We start from the raw sequence: 22,618 nt of genomic DNA on the forward strand, positions 1-22,618 counted from the left end.
GACCAAAAAAAAAAAAAAAAAAAATTTTGAACAAAAACACATCAAGTGGGAAATGAACATTTGCTCCCATATCTCACTTCCCAAGGTTGTCCAGTAAAGTTCCTTGTGTAACTTTGCAGAAATGTTTATAGTATGTAAACATATATATGTGTGTGTGTGTGTTTATATACTGTAAGCCTCCATCCCAAGTTTTTGTTTTTAAAAGATATATATTTTTTGTTAAAAGTATATATCTTTTAAAAACAAAAACTTGGGATGGAGGCTAGTTACTTAGGCCTGTAATTCTAACTACTCAGGAGGCTGAGATCTGAGAATTGCAGTTAGCCACCCTGGGCAGACAAATCTAAGAGACTTTTTTTTCTTTTGCCAATCCTGTGGCTTGAACTCAGAACCTGGGTACTGTCCCTGAGCTGCTGTTGCTCAAGGCTAGCACTCTACCACTAGCCACAGCGCCACTTCTGGCATTTTCTGTTTATGTGGTACTAAGGAATTGAACCCAGGGCTTCATGCTTGCTAAGCAAGCACTCTACCACTAAGCCACATCCCTGGCCCCTAAGAGATTCTTAATCTCCAGTTAACCAGCAAAATATCAGAAGTAGAGTTATGGCACAAGTGGTAGAGCACCATTCTTGAGCAGAAGGAAGCCGAGTTTAATTCCCAGTATACACACACACACATATACTCACACACAACAAAGGGCCCTCATTGTACAGTTATGTAATTTCTGTCCCCCCCTCCCACCTTTATGTATGTGAGGACTTAAACACATTTTTGTCTTTTATTTCAGTGTTGGGAGTCAAACTCAGGACCTCACACACATATACATATATATATATATATATTTTTTTTTTTTTTTACCACTGAACAATATTCCCCTCCATAGGAACATTCTATGTTTTTCTTCAAAAAACAGTACTGATCTTTGAACCCAGGACCACATGCTTGCTCTACTACTGAGCCATGCTTCTAGTCCTAGCCACATTCTAAGTGTTATTATCCTGTGCATATATGTAGTTTTAGGATCCTGAAACAGTATCCCCTTAAGAATAACTATTGTTCTATTCAAACATATTAGAAATTCCATTTCATTTAGCTTTGCTACAGAAGTATCCTTTTTTGGGGGGTGGGGGGGTGGTCTGGTCATGGGGCCTGAACTCAGGGCCTGGGCACTGTCCCTCAGCTCTTCAGCTCAAGGCTAGCGCTCTACCACTTGAGCCACAGCACCACTTCCGGCTTTTTTCTTTTTGCTTATGTGGTGCTGAGGAATCAAACCCCAAGCCTCATGCATGCAAGACAAGCGCTCTACCACTGAGCCACCTCCCCAACCCTACAGAAGTATCTTTTAGCAGTGTCTCACATCTGTAATTGTAGCTGACAGGCTGAGATGAGACAGGGTCAATGTTCAAGGCCACCCAGGGCAAGAAATTCTTAAGACCCTTTCCCCCATTTCAACCAATAACTAAACACAATGGTAAACCTCTGTGATCTCAGCTACATGGGAGGATCAAGATCGAGACAACTTCAGCAAAATGTGAGACTGTCTCAAAAATAACAGAACAAAACAGTTTGGTAGTATGGGACTCAATTGATAGAGCTGTTAGGAAGCCCAGATTTCCAACTCCAGTACTGCAAAAAGAGAATTATCTGAAGCCAAAATCCAACTTCCTGTAGCTTCTGTGCACTAACAAGTTATATTCTTTGGTGCTATATAGAAAATAACTAAATCTCCAATAATGGTGAAAGTTTCTTTTGTCAGAGGTTGTGCTAAATACTGTCATATTCCATATCATTTAATCTTTGGGAAATGCTTAATTAAGATTTCTAGCAGTAGATGGGTATTTGGGACTCGATTAGATGTGTCTTGAGGCTAAGCAATTAAATGAGGGAGGGGACATGGACAGAAAGAGTAGGGAAGAAAGTCAGTTGACAAAAGTATATTTGCCCCAAAGCAGCACCTTCTGTTTAAAACTGTTGGCTAAATTGGATGCTCCAAATGCATTTGTGGAAACAATTGTGCTTCATGTTAAATCGTTTCCAAGGCTTCAAACCAGCTGTAGCTGCTTCAGCTATTCTGTATGAGGAATCTAGATCCATTACCACTGATCACTTCCATTCTTCTGAGAAGTGGTAAATGCTAGGGGCCCAACAGGAAAAGATGCTGCTTGATGTTTGACATATGTTGAAAAGTATCTGTTCTTTTGCAGTATGGACAGGTGGACTCGTTTCATGTAATTCAGACCTTGCTAAATGGACCCCTTTCAGCTGCCCAGCAGGCCAGGTACTCTCCAAATGGTTGCTGCCTTGTTAGTCAGCTCAGGGTTCACAGTCTACGCCCAGCAGCTAGTATAGAAGAGCCTCGAGTTAGTGTTATGTGCCAGGAGAACCTGGTAAAGGGATCATTGGTGACTCACTGCAACTCCTTGAAGAGCCATTTGCCAGGTCAGCCCTGTGTAGTTGCTAAATTCCTATCTTCAGGCTCCTCTTCTAGGTGTGAATCTAGAAGAGTTTATGTGTTTCATTCGTGATTTACTGCATGGGTGAGAAGAGCACTGGCTCATTAGCCATAAAGTATTGGACAAATTATCTCTGGAGCCTTGATCGCTTTATAAAGTTGGGATAACTAGTTTTTAACCTTAGGGAGTAATTAGAATAAAATGAAACAATTCTAAAGGGGGCTCCTGTGTGCAGAGCCTGGTACATGGTAGGGCATTCAGCAAATGAAGTTTCTGTTGCAAATCACTTGGCATCAAGGGAGCAAGGCCTAGTGTGAGGCAAAGGAGGATGGCAGAGAGCCCATCTGTGGTTCCTGTGGAACCTTCCAAGGTGGAAGAGCCCTAGAGCCAGAAGCAGGAGCTAGCCTAGTCAGGGCTTGCTTCTATAAAGGGATGGGAAGAGACCTAAGGCTTGTGGCCCTTTGCCAGTGTATAGCTGGGTCTGAGTGGCTGTGTGTTCTAGTCTTCAGGCAGAAGGACCATAGAACATCCTGGTGTGTGCAGAGGATTGCAGGCAGGTCTTGTTAATGAGGTACTGGAGAAATATCAGACCTAGAGCATGTTCTTTACTCTGTTCACTGCATACCACCACTAACACCCATGTACACACTTTGCTTCATCCTGTCCATTGCTACTCAGGCTGTAATATGTGGTTCAGCAGCATAGATATTACTTGGGAATTTGTTAGAAATGGAGCATCTTAGGCCTGCCTGGTAAGTCAGAACCTGCATCGTAACAAGTCCAGTGCATTCATTGTGCCTGACTGAGAAAGCTGGTCTGGGTACTCTGTTACCTACTCCATTTCTTCATTCTTGGTCTGGATCTCCTTCAGTAGGAAAGGTATAGTTTCTTCGTGATTTTCATTTACCCTTACTGAAAAAGTCATTGGCAGAGCCCTGCTAAGGAAACTTCACAGAAAGGGCAGGAAAACCATATAGAAAGACTGTTTTTCAGTAGTGAGAAAGACAGGAGTCCCAAAGGGTGGCGAAGGCCCATGGCAGAAAAGGAGCATGCTTGAGTCCCCTAAGGCCAATGGAAGGAGATAATGTGCAGTTTATGGCCCAGTGGGAAGTAGGACAGGCTTTTGTCTCCATTTCTGTGGGCGGCAGACTTGTTACTTTATGAGGTTACCTCTCATTGGAGGTGGTGGCTTTCCTCATACCTGTGACTCGTATTTTCATGCTTTTATCCAGCTCACTAGAAGTGCTCTCAATCTGAGGGGAAAAGTTTCGTGGCCAAGATACTGATCCTCTGAAGGGAGGTTCTCTTAGTAAAATTAATAGTGTCTGTAGAAACTCTACAGAGGTAGGGGCAGCAGCTGAATCACCAGTAGCCTGGAGGGTTTGTGGCCTGGCAGAGTTGAGGGGAACAGTGCCCACAGCTGTACTGGGTATTGAGAAGTAGGAGTGACCAGGAGAAGCCTGGGGCAAGTCAGGCCATTGTCCTCATTTCTATGGTCTGATTTTTTTTTTTTTATTACTGTTTACTGTTCCAGTGCCGGGAAGAACTTAGAGTCTAGGACATGCTAGGCAAATGCTCTTAACACTGAGCCACATCTTCAGCCACATGATTTATAATATTCATAACTTAGTGATGGGGCATTTACTGATAGCAAGATACCAATTTTTCTATGTAGCTATTATAAATAGGATTGTTTCCTTGAAGTCAACATAAACATTGCTGACTTGTATGTTGATTTTGTATCCTGCAACTTTACTGAATTTGTTTAATTCCAATAGTTTGGGGCTTGGGGTTTGTTTGTTTCTAAGGGAAGCAGTCTTTAGGGTTTTCTGTCTCTTAAGATTGTTCCATACGCCATCTATGAATAGGGACCATTTTGCTTCCTTTCTGATTTGGATTCCTTTTTCTTGGCTAATTACAATGGCTAAGACTGATATATAGCAGTGCTAAGAAGGACGTCTTTATCTCATTATGAATCTTAGAGAAAATCTCAACTTTCCCTCATTAAGTACAATATTAACCGTGATTTGTCATATATGGCCTTTATTGTATTGAGGTAATTTTATATCTAATTCCATGAGTTTTACCATAAAAGGTTACTGAATTCTATCAAATGCTTTTCTGCATTTATTAAGGCAGTCATGTTTTTTGTCCTTCATTCTGTTAATGTTCTTCATTCTGTTACCCATTTGCTTATGATAAGCCAGGAATGTGAGAAAATGGCGAGTATTTTTTCATTTAATGGGTAGTTAAATCTAAGTAAGACTAAAAGAGCAACCAGGCATCTGTGGCTCATACCTGTAATCCTGACTACTGAGGAGGCTGAGATGTAAGGATCACAGTTTGAAGCCAGCCTGGGCAGAAAAGTCTATGAGACTTATCGCCAATTAATCACCAAAAATACAGAAATGGAGCTGTATCTCAAGTGATAGCCTGCAAGCCTTGAACAAAAACAACAACAAAACTCAGCAGGCCCAGGACCAACACGCACGCACACACGACTAACAGAAGACTTAACAGCCATGGAATAATGCAAGCTCAAGATTTAGGCTCCTGATCTTCTGAATATTGACTCATCAAGATCTTCTACTGTGCTACTACTCTGGTCATTTCAATCTCCCACCTCCAGCAGTAGGCAAGAAAATAATTTCCAATAGTTTTAACCTTACCAGATTTGTCAATAAAAGAGGTTAACTTCTCAGTGTACAGAGATCAGGACTTGGCAATTTAGAAAAAGCAGGTACCAAGGTACCTGCCATGAGTCTGTGAAGTCACATGAAGATAGTATAGTGGACCTACATTTACTTCCCAAGCCCCAGGTCACTGAACTTGGAGCTAGAAAATACTTTGGGAGAAAATAATCTCTTCATTAAAATAAGTAAACTTAAACATTAACCAAAAAAGTAGACTGCAGAACTTTGAAGTCAGTTTTATCTTGATACAATTAGGTCCTTCACACTTCTTAACTATTATCTTTCACAGCATTAGTCTAACCTTGGTTTTATCTCCAGACTAATTTGAATTTGTATGCTTATTCACCTTGACTCCTACCTTTAAGTTTATCTATGAAATATTTTTGAGCACATTCTTTGGATATAGCACTTTGCTAGACATCAAAAGGGAATTGTAGGGCTGGGAAGGTGGCTCAGTGGTAGAGTGCTTGCCTCGCATGCATGAGGCCCTCCCTGGGTTCGATTCCTCAGCACACATAAGCAGAAAAAGCCGAAAGTGATGCTGTGGCTCAAGTGGTAGAGCACTAGCCTTGAGCTGAAGAGCTGAGAGACAGCGCCCAGGCCCAGAGTTCAGATCCCACAACTGACAAAAGAAAAAAAAAAAGGAATTGTAGGAGATAGAGCACTAGCCAATGAGTGAAAGTGGCCTCAGGTACTGAGGTCAAATTCCAGTCTCAGAGAAAAAGAAACAATAAAAAAGGAATTTTATACCTATCTTCTAGATGTTTGCAACATACATAGGGAGAAACGTTCATATATGAGCTAGCTCAACAAATGTTACACAAATAAATGAGTGATTTTAAAAAATGGTAAGTGAATTGGTCTATAATGTTCTCTGTTAGAGCTAAAGCTGTAACATGGGCCTATGAGCAACAGCAACTTTGGGATGACCCATAGCTGGTAATGGATGTTCTTGTCTGGAGCCCACATCTTGGCATGGGAAGAGTTGGGGGTCAAAGCTGGGCAAATAACACACAATTGGGTGTGCTAAGACTACTGCTTAAAAGTAAGGAGCTATGATGTTTTTCTTTTCTAAATTATCATTTATTTTTTATATTTAGGTCACTTCATTCTTCATGAGAACAATCTTTTCAACATAAAACATTTCATAAGGTCACATAATTTAAAGTAATACAGATGCTTGTAGGGAACACTTAAATTTCAGTTACTGATAAATTGGTAATTCCAAGATTTACCTAAATAAAATAAGGGTCTCACTGTAAGTGGTGGTAAACTGTACAAATGTTTCATAATGTTAAAATTTTATGATGTTCTACAGGAAGATATAACACCTTAGTCTTTCTCAGGGAAAAAGTATTCAATATTATAAATTTAAAGTGTAAATACATATGAGTTCATAAATTTAAAGTATAAATTCATATGAATTAAAGGATCACAAACCATATAATTTCTTTCATGAAAACCATAAAAATTACATACTTTTTGAATATATATATATATATATATAAACAATAAAACCAGTTTTTTTTCCTTTACTAGCAACTTTTGATGCTTTTTTAAGATTTTGGGGGGGCTGGGAAGGTGGCTCAGTGGTAGAGCGCTTGCCTTGCATGCCTGAGGCCCTGGGTTCGATTCCTCAGCACCACATAAGAAAAAAGCCAGGAGTGGCGCTGTGGCTCAAGTGGTAGAGCACTAGCCTTGAGCTGAAGAGCTGAGGGACAGCGCCCAGGTCCAGAGGAAAAAAAAAAAAAGCTGTTGGTCTCCAAAGGGCCTTTTTTATTTTATTTTGGTTGATTGTGGAGCTTGAACTCAGGGCCTAGACACTGCTCTGAGCTTTTCTGCCCAAGACTAGCACCCTACCACTTTGAGACACAGCTCCACTTCTGGTTTTTAGGTGGTTAATTGGAGATAAGAGTTTCATGGCCTTTCCTTCCCCTGATAATCCTGATCTTAGCCTCCTGAGAAGCTAAGATTACAGGCATGAACTACCCACACCTGGCTGTTTGGGCTGTTTATCCTTCCCATTCTGCCTGGATCCCCAATATAGTCTCTGCTAGGACCCATGTTCCCTCCTCCCTCTGAGCCTTCCAGGGAGGGCCTCCGTTCTGCCTAGTCCCCACTACCCACATGCAGATGGGCTGAGGAGCAGCATCTCTTTGCTGCTTGCACCTCCTATCACAGTGCAGGTATCATGCCTGCACTTGATAGACCTTTCCCACATGTGCTGATCCAGCCAAGATGGGGCGTGGGCACATTCACTTTTTAATCCTTGTCTCCCATGGAAGATGCCCATCTTGTTTCTTTTTAAAAGGAAATTGTGTTAGCACTATGTCTAGAAATTAAAAAGCAATATATCTGGGCACAGGTGGCTCATACCTGTAATCCTAGTTATTCAGGAGGTGGAGATATGAAGATTGCAGTTCCAAACTAACCAGAGGAAGGAAAGTCCAAGAGACTCTTATCTCCAATAAATGACTCAGAAAAAAACAGAAGTGGAACTGTGGCTAAAGTGGTAGGGCACTACCCTTGAACAAAAGAAGCTCAGGGATGGGGCTGGGAAGGTGTCTCAGTGGTAGAGCACTTGCCTTGCATGTATGAGGCCCTAGGTTTGATTCCTCAGCACCACATAAGCAAAAAGGAAAAAAAGCCGGAAGTGGTGCTGTGGCTCAAGTGGTAGAGCGCTAGCCTTGAGCTGAAGAGCTGAGGGACAGAGCCCAGGCCCAGAGTTCAGGCCCCACGACCGAACCCAAAAATTAAAAAAAAAAAAATGCCCAGGCCCCAAGTTCAAGCCAAGGAGTATACACACACACACACACACACCCCACACACACAAAATACATCCTCTCACCTCTTTGACAGTCTCTAGAATGTACAAAGACAGACCTGGCAAAGATTAGATCTTGAGATTCAAAATTCTGTAACTGACAATCTGGGGTGAGGCCAAAAGGTGTGGTTGTCTGTTGTCCAGGAAGGAGTTGTATGATGAAATCTCTAGACACAGCTAAGGCTATGGAGCATCTGGGGACAGACAGCTCTGGTTGCTTCTGCTACCTATGTCATTTTCATGACATTGAAAAATAGTAATTTACATATGAAGTTGTACCAAGAAAAATACTCAAACCCCTTATTAATGTCTGATGTGTTGCTCCAGAAAGAAAGCATAGATAAATATATACAAATACTTTTTAAACTCTTCATTGTAGATGTTGGGTGCCAGTGGCTCATACCTGTAGCCCTTGCTATTCAAAAGACTGAGATCTGAAGATCATGGTTGAAAGCCAGTCCAGGCAGCAAAGTCTGTGAAACTCTAATCTCCAATAAACTACTGAAAACAAACAAGTGGAGGTGTGGCTTAAGTGAAAGAGTACTAGCTTTGAGCAAACAGCTCAGGGACAGCATCCTGGCCCTGAGTTCACGTCCCAGTACCAGTAAAAATAAAAACTGAAAAAATGTCTTCATTGTAACAACATAATATATCTAGGAGTGTAGCTCATGCAGTAGTGTTTGCCTAGCAAGCATGTAGCCCTGCGTTTAATCCTCAGTGCTACAAAAAAATCTAAATGTAATATTTACACAAAGCAGAAATATATAGCTTAAATAATTTTCATAAAATGTGAAACTTAAGGACATACTTTCCAAGAAATAGAAAATTAGCATCCTGATCAAATGGAACACCGCCAACATTGTGGTGACAGGTGACAGAGCAGAAGATTATCAAGGAGGACTTGAGAGAAGATTCAGGCATGAGATCATGAAGGCCCTCTGTCCTGGACAAGAATCTAGCCTGTCATCCTCTAAACCTAGTAAACAAGATGGGAAAAAAAGCACGGCTTTCTAGGAAAATGAGAACAGGAAAGCCCTATCACAACTCTTGACAGTGGACAGAAACAGGATTTTGTAAGTAAAGATGAGAAGAAGCATTTATGAAACAGTTTGAGTGCAAGAAAGAAAGCAGAAGAATTGGTGAAGAGATGTTGCCAGTAATAGAAATTTTGCATGGAAGATTAATGTTTGTGGGAGATTAGAGGTCATTGGAGGGGAAAGGGACAATCTAGAGTCTAAGAATGCTGCTTTCAGATGGAACTCAATTCAGAAAAAGATGCTCCATTAACAGAATATTTTTACTTAATATTTCTGTAGGCTTCACTGAAAGGAGACTGCCACATGGTTCAGGCAGAAAACAGTTTATTGGGGGGGCGGGATAACAAACTGCTAGCCCCCATGAGATGGAGATATGCAGAGAGAGGAGAGAGGGAATTTATGGTTGAGAGAGATTTATATAGGGAAAGGCAGAGAGGTGTGACCACAGCAGATAAGGAAGTGATCTCAGAGCCTGGGGAGCCTCTTGGCATGACCAGGGTAGTTCAGGAAGTGACCTCACAGTCTTGGAGCCTTTGCTGACTCACAAGTGATTGACAGCAGATGATTACTGGTTGCAAGCAGGTGATTTCTGGTAAAGCTACTGTGCTGTCTTTCACAAAGAGGCAGAGGGATGAGGGCTGTTCTCCGAGGCAGACCTAGCAATTTCATCCTTATTCCTAATATGTATTTGAGCATTTAGAAATTGAATGGTCTATTTTTGCAGTGTTCGAATTGAACTCAGGACCTTATGCATGCTAGGCAAATGCTATACCACTGAGTTACACTCCAAGCCCAAAATAAGTTTTTTTGTTTGTTTGTTTTGTTTTTAAATGAGAAAAAGCCGGTGCTGGTGGCTCATGCCCATAATCCTAGCTGCTCAGGAGACTGAGATCTGAGGATCACAGTTCAAAGCCAGCTTGGGCAGGAAAGTCTGTGAGACTCTTATCTCCAATTAATCACCAGAAAGCCAAAAGTGGCACTGTGGCTAAAGTGGTAGAGCGCTCGCCTTGAGCTGAGGGACAGCTCCCAGGCCCAGAGTTGAAGCCCCACAACCAACCAAGGGGGGATGGGGGAAAGAAAGAGAGAGAGAGAAAGAGAGACAGAAAGAGAGAGAGAGAGAGAATGTATATTGCTGAAATTGACTCAGAAAGAAAAGGAAATAGAATTATTAAGATAGGTCAACTCTGGTGGCTAGGAAAAGGGTTAGCCAAGTCTTATTCTGAACTGGTGGTGTAACTCAGTGTTACAGTGGTTGCCTTTGAGATTTATCTCTAGCACTGAAAAAAAAAAATTCTTCTCCAAATATTTAAACCTAGTTAGGCAATATTGAGGAAAATTTCTGCTGAACCTTGAAGAAAGACTGAAGGTGGTTTTTATATTGTAGAATCTAAAGCATTTGTTTTACAAGCCTCATATAACCTCCATACCAAAGTTTGTACAAACAAATGTAAAAGCAAACTGTGTGCTGGGCCCCAGTGATTTACACCTATGATTCTAGCTACTCATTGGCTGAAATCTGAGGCTCACAGTTAGAGACCAGCTTGGGTAGAAAAGTCTTGGAGAATCTGATCTCCAATTAACTAGTAAAATGCTCAACTGGAGAAGTGGCTCAAGTAACAGAGTGCCAGCCATGAGCAAAAAGCCAAGCAAGAGTACAAGCATGAGTTCAAGACCTAGTACAAAAACAAAAAAAAAAGAAGAAAAAGAAAAAAATGCACATACTAAACTCATTTGTAAGCATTGACTTTAAAATTGTAAATATTAGCTGGGTACTTGTGGCTCACACCTGTAATCCTAACTACTCAGGAGTCTGAGATCTGGGGCTTGTTGTTCAAGGCCAACCTGGGTGGGAAAGTTCATGAGATACTTATCTTTAACTAACCAACAGAAAACTGGAAGTGGCACTGTAATCAAAGTGATAGAGCCCTAGTCTTGAGTGGAAAAAGCTCAAGGACAACATGTAGGCCTGAACTTAAACCCATGATTGACAAAAAGAAAAAAGATTGTAAATATCATCAGAAGATAAAGCAAGTGCAAATTAAAATGGTCAAAGAAGATATAAAATTCTACTGTGCAAGTCATTATTGTAATAGAGAAACCACATGATTGTCTTAATAGATGCCCCCTAAAAGACATTAGATAAAATCCAACATCTATTTCTAGTTTAATTTTTTTTTTTTTTTTTTTTTTTTTGTCGGTTGTGGGGCTTGAACTCTGGGCCTGGGTTCTGTCCCTCAGCTCTTCAGCTCAAGGCGAGCGCTCTACCACTTGAGCTACAGCGCCACTTCCAGTTTTCTGGTGGTTTTATTGGAGATAGGAGTCTCACGGTCTTTCCTGCCCGGGCTGGCTTTGAACCGCGATCCTCAGATCTCAGCCTCCTGAGTAGCTAGGATTACAGGCGTGAGCCACCAGCGCCCGGCTTCTAGTTTAATATTTTAAAAAATCATTGACACTGATTAAGAGTATACTAAAAAAACAGACATGTTGTACAACTACTTAATAATAATAAAATACATTACAACCTTAACCAACTTTAAATAGATGGACATTACCCATCATTTAGACTGAAGAAATAATAGCAAATACAACGATAAAATACCAGTTATATTTCCAGTAAAATTAGCAACAAGGTAAAAAGTGCTAGCATTGGTTATTCTGGTAAAGGCAAAACAGACATGATTTTCACTCCACACACCAAGTTTGAAAGAAATAAAGCTTTCTAACATGTATGTGGTTTTTTTTTTTTTTTTTTTGGATCCAGTTGTGGGGCCTGAACTCTGGGCCTGGGCGCTGTCCCTCAGCTCTTCAGCTCAAGGCTAGCGCTCTACCACTTGAGCCACAGCGCCATTTCCCGCTTTTTTCTTTTTGCTTATGTGGTACTGAGGAATAGAACCCAGGGCCTCAGGCATGCAAGGCAAGCGCTCTACCACTGAGCCACCTTCCCAGCCCTCTGTGTATTTCTTTTTCCTTTAAAAAATGCCATTGACAGGCTAGGAAGGTAGCTCAGTGGTAGAGTGCTTGCCTTGCATGCCTGAGGCCCTGGGTTTGATTCCTCAGAACCACATAAGCAGAAAAGGCCAGAAGTGGCGCTTTGGCTCAAGTGGTAGAGTGCTAGCCTTGAGCTGAAGAGCTGAGGGACAGCGCCCAGGCCCAGAGTTCAGACCCCATGACTGATCAAAAAAAATTCCATTGAATTTCTACCATGAATCAGCATTCTCCCTGGTGATGGAAATTTACTCTTGGTCATTTAGAGTATTCCCCCTCCACACAGCATTCCCATTATCACTTGGAGGCAGTGTTAAGGGCTCCAGAGAAGAGAAGCATCTGGTTCTAGAGTGTTCACTCTGGCATTGCTAAAACAGTCTGTCTCCTCTAATCTTTAGGTGTCAGTACATACTGCTACTGGGTTCTTTGTTCTCAGTTGTGAATTTTCTTTTTCTTTCCTTCCTTCCTTCCTTCCTTCCTTCCTTCCTTCCTTCCTTCCTTCCTTCCTTCCTTCCTTCCTTTCTTTCTTTCTTTCTTTCTTTCTTTCTTTCTTTCTTTCTTTCTTTCTTTCTTTCTTTCTTTTTCTTTCTTTCTTTCTTTCTTTCTTTCTATATTTTTTGGGGTCTGGTCATGGGGCCTGAACTCTGGGCCTGGGTGCTGTCCCCCAGCTCTTCAGCTCAAGGCTAGTGCTCTACCACTTGAGCCACAGTGCCACTTCTGGCTTTTTTCTTTTTGCTTATGTGGTGCTGAGGAATTGAACCCAGGGCCTCATGCATGCAAGGCAAGCACTCTACCACTGAGCCACCTTCCCAGCCCATGGGATTCATATTTTTGATGTGTGCACTGTTCAGTGAGTTCCATTTGTCATTTGTGCCCTTGCATATTGTGACATCTAGAAATGCTGCTGTTTGCAACACATAGTTCAGGAACCAGCTTTGTTGCTTAATCATCATTGTCCCAAAATCTGATAACGACTTTACAACTTCCTTTTCCTTCACATTCTGCTGTGTCACCTTGCCTTGAGTCAGTGGGCACACAACACTGCAGCCTCCGCCAAACCAAGAGAGAAACAGTCCTAAGGTCCCAGAAAATAGTGGAAATGAAAATGTTATCAGCTAACATAACAAGTTTCACTCTTGCTACAGAAATGAGAAGTATAAAATCAGCTAGGAAAGAAAAAATGAGAGACAAGCTGTGATTTGTAAGTAAGTGATTGAGCAAAATCAGAAAAAAACACTAAAGCAGTTAGAACTATTATAATAAGAGAATGGCTATTATAATAAAGATAGGGCTCAAGTGATAGAATACCTGCTTAGCAAGTGTAAGGCCCCGGAGTTCAAAGCTCAGAACTACCAAGCAAACAAAAAAGTTAGGAGGCTGGATTGCTAGAACGAACACCAAAATTTAGATTATTTCTAGTATAGTAGAATAAATGTTTTAAATATATAAATATTTATGTTTAAATAAGTCATAATGAAAGACTAATGGGACTGGAAAGGTGGCTCAGTGGTAGTGTGCTTGCCTAGCATGCCTGAAGCCCTGGGTTCAATTCCTCAGTACCACATACACAGAAAAGGCCAGAAGTGGTGTTGTGGCTAAAGTGGTAGAGTGCTAGCCTTGAGCAAAAGAAGCTCAGGGACAGTGTCTAGGCCCTGAGTTCAAGCCCCAGGATTGGCAAAAAAAGAAAGAAAGAAAGAAAGAAAGAAAGAAAGAAAGAAAGAAAGAAAGAAAGAAAGAAAGAAAGAAAGAAAGAAAGAAAGAAAGAAAATACTAATGAGACAATAGTAAATGTTTCATTCACCAAAACTACAAGCCAAAATGCTTGGTCATTAAATTAAAAAGTTACTGAAGACAGGAGACAGTGGCTCACACCTGTAATCCTAGCTACTCAGGAGGCTGAGATCTGAGGATCACGGTTCAAAGCCAGCCTGGACAGGAAAGTCTGTGACACTCTTATCTCCAATAAACCATCAGAAAACTGGAAGTGGTGCTGTGGCTCAAGTGGTAGAGCACTAACCTTGAGCTGAAGAGCTGAAGGACAGTGCCCAGGCCCAGAGTTCAAGCCCCAAACCAAAAAGAAAATGACAAACCAAAAAAAAAAAAAAAAGTTAATGAACATATTTGAAGAAAATCATAAAACTTTACTATATGAAAACTTATTAAATCTCAATAGCATAAAGAAATGTAAGCTAACCTATAAATCAATTCCACTCTAATCAAAAGCACATAGAAAGCTGGGTGCTGGTAACTCATGTCTGTAATGTCTATATAATGACTAGGGGGAAGAGGATGGAGGTGTCTGAGATCTGAGGGTAAAGGTTTGAAGCCAGCCCACTCAAGAAAGTCCCTAAGACGTAATCTCCTATTAACCAGCATAAAGCCAGAAGTAGAGCTTGGCTCAAGTGATAGAGTTCCAGTCTTGAGCAAAAAAAAGCTCATGGACAGCACCCAGGCCCTGAGTTTAAGCCCTAGGCCTTGAGTTTAAGCCCTAATACAGCACACAAAAAAATCTTATAGACATCACATAGTAGAAGGGACTTGACAAAAGCAATTCTTAAAGCTAGCCAGAAAAAAATCTCCAAGGAGACTTTTGAGGGAATTTTTTACCTTTGTTGATATTAAATGGCATTGTAAAGCTGTAGTAGTTAAATGTAGTTAAAGGCTGATGCGTAGGCATCGGCCTCCCCTGTTACAGCCCCCATCTCTCATTTCCTAACTGTCAGAGGACCAATAAAGCACACTAATATATTAGAAGCATGAATCACCAGTGCTTGCTGGGAGTATGTGTTCTCAGAGTGCTAACCAATACTGCAGAAAAAGGGCTGCGTGCTGTGTCAGGACTGCTTGTACAATCCATAGGTGAATCATTTCAGACTTCAAAATAGCGGCAGAGCATTAAGCATTCTAAGCATATTTCTCGTGTGCCACACAGGCCGCACACTCATGATGCGCCTGGGGTTGTGTATAATTGAGGTGTTGACATTCTCCCTTTTCTCCTGAGTCGACTTCTTTCTTATCTACCTCAGATTACAGGTCCCCAGACTCTGAAGTTGAGGTCTGTGGTCTACTGGTGATGTCATTTCTCAGATGTCTCCTTATTCCTGATTCAGATTTATTTTTCTTCTTAATTCTTACCACTATCTGTCACAGTATAGCTAGCTTATTTGCCTTATGTATATGTATCCCTCTACTGTTTATTCATTGTTTGCCTGTCAGCCATAACTAAGTAAATATTTATTTATTTATTTATGTTTTGTTGGTTGTGGGACTTGAACTCTGGGCTTGGGCACTATCCCTGAACTCTTCAGCTCAAGGCAACCACTCTACCACTTGAGCCACAGAGCCACTTCCAGTTTTCTGGTGGTTTATTGGAGATAAGAGTCTCACAGACTTTCCTGCCAGGGCTAGCTTTGAACTGTGATCCTCAGATCTCAGTCTCCTAAATAGCTAGGATTACAGGGCTAAGCCACCAACGCCCGGCTAAGTAAATATTTATTGGGAGACTAAATAAATGAATTTAAAGAATATCAATCAAAAGCTGGGCGCTGGTGGCTCATGCCTGTAATCCTAGCTACTCAGGAGGCTGAGATCTGAGGATAGTGGTTCAAAGCCAGGCTAGGCAGCAAATTCCGTGAGACTCTTATCTTCAATAAACCACTAGAAAACTGGAATTGGGGAGCTGCGAAGGTGGCTCATCGGTAGAGTGCATGCCTTGCAAGCATGAGGCCCTGGGTTCAATTCCTCAGCACCACATAAACAGAAAAAGCCGGAAGTGCGCTGTGGCTCCAGTGGTAGAGCGCTAGTTTTGAGCTGAAGAGCTGAGGGACAATGCCCAGACCCAGAGTTCAGGCCCCATGACCGGCAAAAAAAAAAAAGAAAAAGAAAACTGGAATTGGTACTGTGGCTCAAGTGGTAGAGCACTCACCTTGAGCTGAAGAGCTCAGGGACGGGGACAGTGCCCAAGCCCAGAGTTCAAGCCCCACGACCGACAAAAAAAGAAAAAAAAAAAACAATCAAGCCAGTAATGGGCGGCTCATGCCTGTAATCCTGGCTACTCAGGATGCTGAGATCTAGGGATCATGGTTCAAAGCCAGCCCAGGCAGGAAAATCCATGAGACTCTCACCTCCAATAAACTGCTTCCACGAAAAAGCTGAAAGTGGAGCTCTGGCTCAAGTGGTAGAGTGCTAGCTTTAAGCAAAAGAACCTCAGATAGTGCCAGGCCCTGAGTTCAAGCTAGACCAGTACAAAGGGTGGGGGGGGGGGGGCGGGTAGAGGAAGAGGAGGAAAGAAAATCAGAAAATATATAGGAGGCATCTACGCAGTGGCTGGTCCATCCTCACAACAGTTATTTCAAAGTAGCCTGTCCAGTCACTACAACACGCCATCTGTGGGTACAGTAATGGCAGACAACAGTATCTGCCTCAAAACACTCCTTGTCCATAAAGGAGTTTGGTGCTTGAGGTGCCCTTGAAACCCTGGCCACAGTTCTGAAATATGATCTCTCAGGATATCATGAGACTGGAACCTTATAAGGAAAATATTTCTTCTCCCTCCCCCCCCTTCTCTTCCCCCTCTCCTCCTTCTCCTCTTCCTTCTTTTTTTTTTTTTTTTTGCCAGTCCTGGGGCTTGAACTCAGGGCCTGCGGGCTGTCCCTGAGTTTCTTTTACTGAAGGCTAGCACTCTATCACTTGAGCCACAGCGCCACTTCTGGCCTTTTCTGTTTATGTGGTACTGTGTAATCGAACCCAGGACTTTATGCATGCTAGGCAAACACTCTACCACTAAGCCACCTTCCCAGCCCACTTCTTCATTTTTTATTCTCCAGATCAAACTCAGTGCCCCATACATACTAAGCAAATGCTCTACCACATATCCATACCAGCAGCCTTTTTTCATTTAATTTTATTTGTGTGTGTGTGTGTGTGTGTGTGTGTGTGTGTGTGTGTGTGTGTGTGTGTGTGTGTGTGTGTGTGTGTGTGTGTGTGTGTGTGTGTGTGTGTGTGTGTGTGTGTGTGTGTGTGTGTGTGTTGGTCCAAGGGTTTGAACTCAGGGCTATCCCTGAGCTTTTGTGCTCAAGGAAGGCCAGTGCTCTACCACTTGAGCTTGAGCCACACCTCCATTTCTGAGGCTTTTTTTGTGATTAATTGGAAATAAGAGTTTTGTTGACTTTCCTGCCCAGGCAGGCTTTGAACCGTGACCCTCAGTCTCTGCCTCCTGAGTAGCTGGGATTATAGGCAGGAGTCACCAGCTCGTGGCTTTCTTTCTCATTTTCTTTTTTTTTTGTCGGTCATGGGGCTTGAACTCTGGGCCTGGGCGCTGTCCCTCAGCTCTTCAGCTCAAGGCTAGCGCTCTACCACTTGAGCTACAGTGCCACTTCCGTTTTTCTGGTGGTTTTATTGGAGATAGGAGTCTCACGGTCTCTCTTGCCCGGGCTGGCTTTGAACCACGATCCTCAGATCTCAGCCTCCTGAGTAGCTAGGATTACAGGCGTGAGCCACCAGCGCCCCGCCTTTCTCATTTTCTAACTCAACTTTACTGAGATAATTTATGTATTGCAAAATGTACATATTTTAATATAGCACAAGATGCATTTAGATACATGAACATTCCACATGCTTTTTGTGTGTGTAGTGGGGCTAGCAATTGAATTCAGGGCCTCATACAGAGGAACAGCCTTAGCCCCCGACTTAACTTTTCTTACCTGTAGTAAAAAAGCTATGTAATATTGAACATAAGTATCTTAGCCATTTTATTTTTTTTATTTTTTTGGGTCTGGTCGTGGGGCCTGAACTCTGGGCCTGGGCGCTGTCCCTCAGCTCTTCAGCTCAAGGCTAGCACTCTACCACTTGAGCCACAGAGCCACTTCCGGCTTTTTTCTTTTTGCTTATGTGGTGCTAAGGAATCGAACCCAGGGCCTCAGGTATGCAAGGCAAGCGCTCTACCACTGAGCCACCTTCCCAGCCCATCTTAGCCATTTTAAATGTACAAAAGAGCAGTGTTAAGTGAATTCACAATGTTGTACAAGAGATTTCTAGAACTTTTTCATCTTGTAAAACAAGCTCTCTACTCAATACTATTTCCCTCTTCCCCCTTCCCTAGGGGAGATTCTTTTTGTTTCACCTTCATAAATGGAGCACTAAAGATATTTAAAGAACTCCTTAAAATGATCTCAAAATAGGGCCACTTCCATGAAAATCCAACAAATCAGAGTGTAGATTTAAAACACACACACACGCACACACACACGCACACACACACACATACACACACACACACACACACACACACACACACACACACACACACACAACGTGGGATGCAGAGAAATTGGGGACTCTTACACTTGAATAGACCTTCATCCAGGGTTCAAATAACATGACCTGGATTTTCTCCTCATTTGACAAGCATCCATCGCCTCCAGATGTTGCCTACCTTCCAGACAGCCTGAGGGCAGTACCAATGGTTCCAGACTGCATTCTTGGTCGCTCACAGACTTCTCTTCCTGGAGCTTCCAAGGAGTCTTTTATTTTCTCTGGAAACCCAAGCAAATGCCTATTCAAGTCTCTGCTCAAACCATTTGGGTTTCCTGGCCACCATGGCCAGGCAATGAGTGAACCTCAGTAACTCTGCTGCCTCGCCTCTAGCTCCCATTTCATCAGACTGTGCAAGGAGGCTGGCACTAGATCTTCAGAATGTTCAAGTTCATCTTCATGGCCAAAAAGAACAAAGGTTCTCCCATACCTGCCCCAGGGGGAACAGGGCCAGACCATGAAAATGTTACCTCCAATTAACCACCAAAAATCTAGAAATAAAGCTATGGTTCAAGTGATAGAGCACTAGCTTTGAGTAAAAGAAGCTCAGGGACAGTACGCAGGCCCTTAGATCAAGCCCCAGGATCAGTACACACACACACACACACACACACACACACATACACACACCTCCTCAGGGGCCAAGTACCAGTAGTTCATGCCTATAATCCTAGTTACTTGGTAATCTGCGACCTGGAAGTCTCAGATTCAGGTTGAAAGCCAGCCTGGTCAGGAAAATATGAGAGACTCCATTTCCCATTAATCAGCAAAAAGATGGGCTGGAGGTATGGCCCAAATGGTAGAGTACCAGCATGTACAAGAAAGCAGAGCAGGGCTGGGAAGATGGCTCAGTGGTAGAGCGCTTGCCTTGCATGCATGAGGCCCTGGGTTCGATTCCTCAGCACCACATAAGCAAAATGAAAAAAGCCAGAAGTGGCGCTGTGGCTCAAGTGGTAGAGCACTAGCCTTGAGCTGAAGAGCTGAGGGACAGCGCCCAGGCCCAGAGTTCAGGCCCCACGACTGGACCCAAAAAAAAAAAAAAAAAAGAAAGCAGAGCAAGTGCAAGAGCCTGAGTTCAAGCCCTGGTACTGATACAAATAACACACATGCCTACATACACACACACGTAGACATATACACAAAACAAAAACCATCCTCAGGTACTAAGCTTGATGGTGCATGTGTTTACAATCCCAGCATTTGGGAGACAGAAGGGTAGAAGAATCACAAGTGAGGGGCCAACCTGGACTACATTACAAGACTGAAAAATTTTAAAAGGGCCAGATATGAACTACGGTGGTACCACACTTTGCTAGTATACATCCTTAGCACTATTATCATCATTATCATCAACATCATCATCATCATCATCTAAAATAAAAATTAAAACATCCCTACAATTGGACTCACAGGACCTCTGCAGCCTGCTACCTTCTCTCCTGCTATTTCTTAGCCTGGTCTCTAATTCATTGTCTCTGCAATTACCTCTAGATTATTGACCTCCTTTCCTCTGACTCCTGGATTTTGGCAGTGATTAAGCTGCTTTTAAAAATGTCACAGGCCAGGCACCAGTGGCTCACACTTGTAATCCTAGCTATTCAGGAGGCTAAGATTTGAGGATCAAGGTTCAAAGCAAGCCCGGGCAGGAAAGTCCATGAGACTATTGCCAAAATAGCCACTGGAAATCGGGAAGTGGCGCTGTGGATTAAGGGGTAGAGCACTAGTCTTGAGCAGAAGAGCTCAGGGACAGCACCCAAGCCCAGAGTTTAAGTCCCATGACCAACAACAAAAAAAGGAAAATATCATAGAGCTACACCTGATGAGTTATCTCTAAGGAGTATTCTATGCACTGTAGATGTTCCTAACACAGAGTGGTAAAGGGCCAAGTTCTATTGACTGTGCAGGCCAAATATGAGGCTCTTTTGCCTCCTTAAATGAGGAAACAGGAGCATGAATGAGTCAGTGCATTCTTGTGTTTACTTTCTGGCCTCATTTCCTGTAGCAGGACCCAGAAAAACCTTCATATCAGCATACATAGGACAAGTTGCTCTAATGAACTCAGAGACTAGACCTAGTGCTTTCTGAGTTTGAAACTATCATAGAACAGCAGCAACACAAACACTATCCCTACTTTGCTGATCTAAATTCTCAAATTTTAGTGTTTATTTTTCCATACTCTTTTTTTTCCTCTTTCTTTTTCTTTATTTTTTCTTTCTTTTTTTTTCCCCCATCGGTCGTGGGGCTTGAACTCTGGGCCTGGGCGCTATCCCTCAGCTCTTCAACTCAAGGCCAGTGCTCTACCACTTTAGCCACAGTGCCACTTCCACCTTTTTGTGCTTATGTGGTGCTGAGGAAACAAACCCAGGGGCTCATGCATGCAAGGCAAGCACTCTACCACTGAGCCACCTTCCCAGCCCTCTTTTTATTTTTATTTTTATTTTTTTAATGTCGGTTATGGGGCTTGAACTCTGGGCCTAGTGCTGTCCCTGAACTCTTCAGCTCAAGGCTAGCACTCTACCACTTGAGCCACAGCACCACTTTTGACCTTTTCTGTTTATGTGCTACTGAGGAATCGAACCCGGGGATTCATGCATGCTAGGCAAGCACTCTCCCACTAGGCCACATTCCCAGCCCCACACTTTTTTTTCTATCCAGCTTGTACCTTTTCTTTTTGGTTGGTTGTAGGCTTGAACTCTGGGCCTGGGTGCTATCCCTGCACTCTTCAGCTCTACGACTTGAGCCACAGCGCCTCTTCTGGTTTTCGGGTGGTTAATTGTAGATAAGACTCTCACAAACTTTCCTGCCCAGGCTGGCTTTGAACTGCGATCCTCAGATCTCAGCCTCCTGAGTAGCTAGGATTACAGGTGTGAGCCACCAGCACCCGGCATTTTTTTTTTTTTTAAGAGATGATGTTTTAATGGAGGGGGTAACAATGTTCAAGAGGAAGTGTACTCATTACCTCACTCATGTAACTGTAACCCTGTGTATAGTATCTTTACAATAAAAAAATTTAAAAAAAAGAGATGATGTTTTGCAATGTAGTCAGGCTGCTCCAAACTCCTAGGCTCAATTCATCCTCCTGCTTCAGGCTTTGGAATACTGGGACTACAGCATGTGCCGCTTTACTACATCTAACTATTCAACTTTTACCTTTAATTGTGTTTATTGGCAATACTAGAAAAATAGTTTTTAAAGTATAAATAAAAGTGATCAACCCCAACACAGTCTGTGTGATTCATTCCTTTCTGTCATTGAAGCATATTTTTTTAAACATAATCCCACTCATAGTACACATGCTATTCTATATCCCAACTTAAAAATTTATATTAAGAATATTTCCATTGGGCATCAGTGGCTCACGCCTGTAATCCTAACTACTCAGGAGGCTGAGATCTGAGGATCATGGTCCAAAGCCAGGCCAGAGCAAGAAAGTCAGTGAGACTCTTATCTCCAATTAACTACCAGAAAAATGAGGTGTCGCTGTGGCTCAAAGTGGTAGAGCGCTAGCATTGAGCTGAAGAGCTGAGGGACAGCGCCTAGGCCAAGAGTTCAAGCCCCAGGACTGATGGTGGAAAAAAAAGAAAAAAGTATTTCCAAGTTTGAGGCTGAAAGTATGGCTTGAGTGGTAGAGAAGCTGCCTAGCAAGACAAGGCCCTGAATTCAAACCGCAGTACCACCAAAACAAACAAAAAGATTATCTCTAGGTTGCTTGGCATTTTCTATAACCATGATTATTTTGGAAAAGATAGCATTAAGGAAATGTTTAGCTAGGAAGGAGCTCTACTATTTGAGTCACACTACAGCTCTTGACATATTTAAATTTTTTCAGTCCTCTCAACATTCTATCCCAGCCTTATTAGGAAAAAGTCCACCTACCATACAAATATTTTTAATTTCTCATAAGAGGTAAATAACTTCATATGGGCATTTCACTTATATATTTTCTGTATATATTTTCTTTGAAATGTACATGTTGCTGCCTATATATATTTATAGTTATGAATCTGATCTCTTGACAGTCCTCATCTTTCTCTAGCTCCACACTGCTACACTCATTTCTGTTTCTATGTGTGTGTTGTATGCATGAAGATGAGTCTGTTTCTAAAATGTAACACAGAAGCTTCCTCTTCATTAGTAACAGAACCATAAAATCTTGGCTTGACTGGGCTGGGAAGGTGGCTCAGTGGCAGAGCGCTTGCCTTGCATGCCTGAGGCCCTGAGTTCAATTCCTCAGCACCACATAAGCAAAAAGAAAAAAGCCGAAAGTGGCGCTGTGGCTCAAGTGGTAGAGCGCTAGCCTTGAGCTGAAGAGCT

This window comes from Dipodomys merriami, unplaced genomic scaffold, assembly GCF_024711535.1.
Source record: "Dipodomys merriami isolate MVZ:Mamm:240054 unplaced genomic scaffold, mDipMer1.0.p SCAF_7, whole genome shotgun sequence".
Classification (NCBI taxonomy): domain Eukaryota; kingdom Metazoa; phylum Chordata; class Mammalia; order Rodentia; family Heteromyidae; genus Dipodomys; species Dipodomys merriami.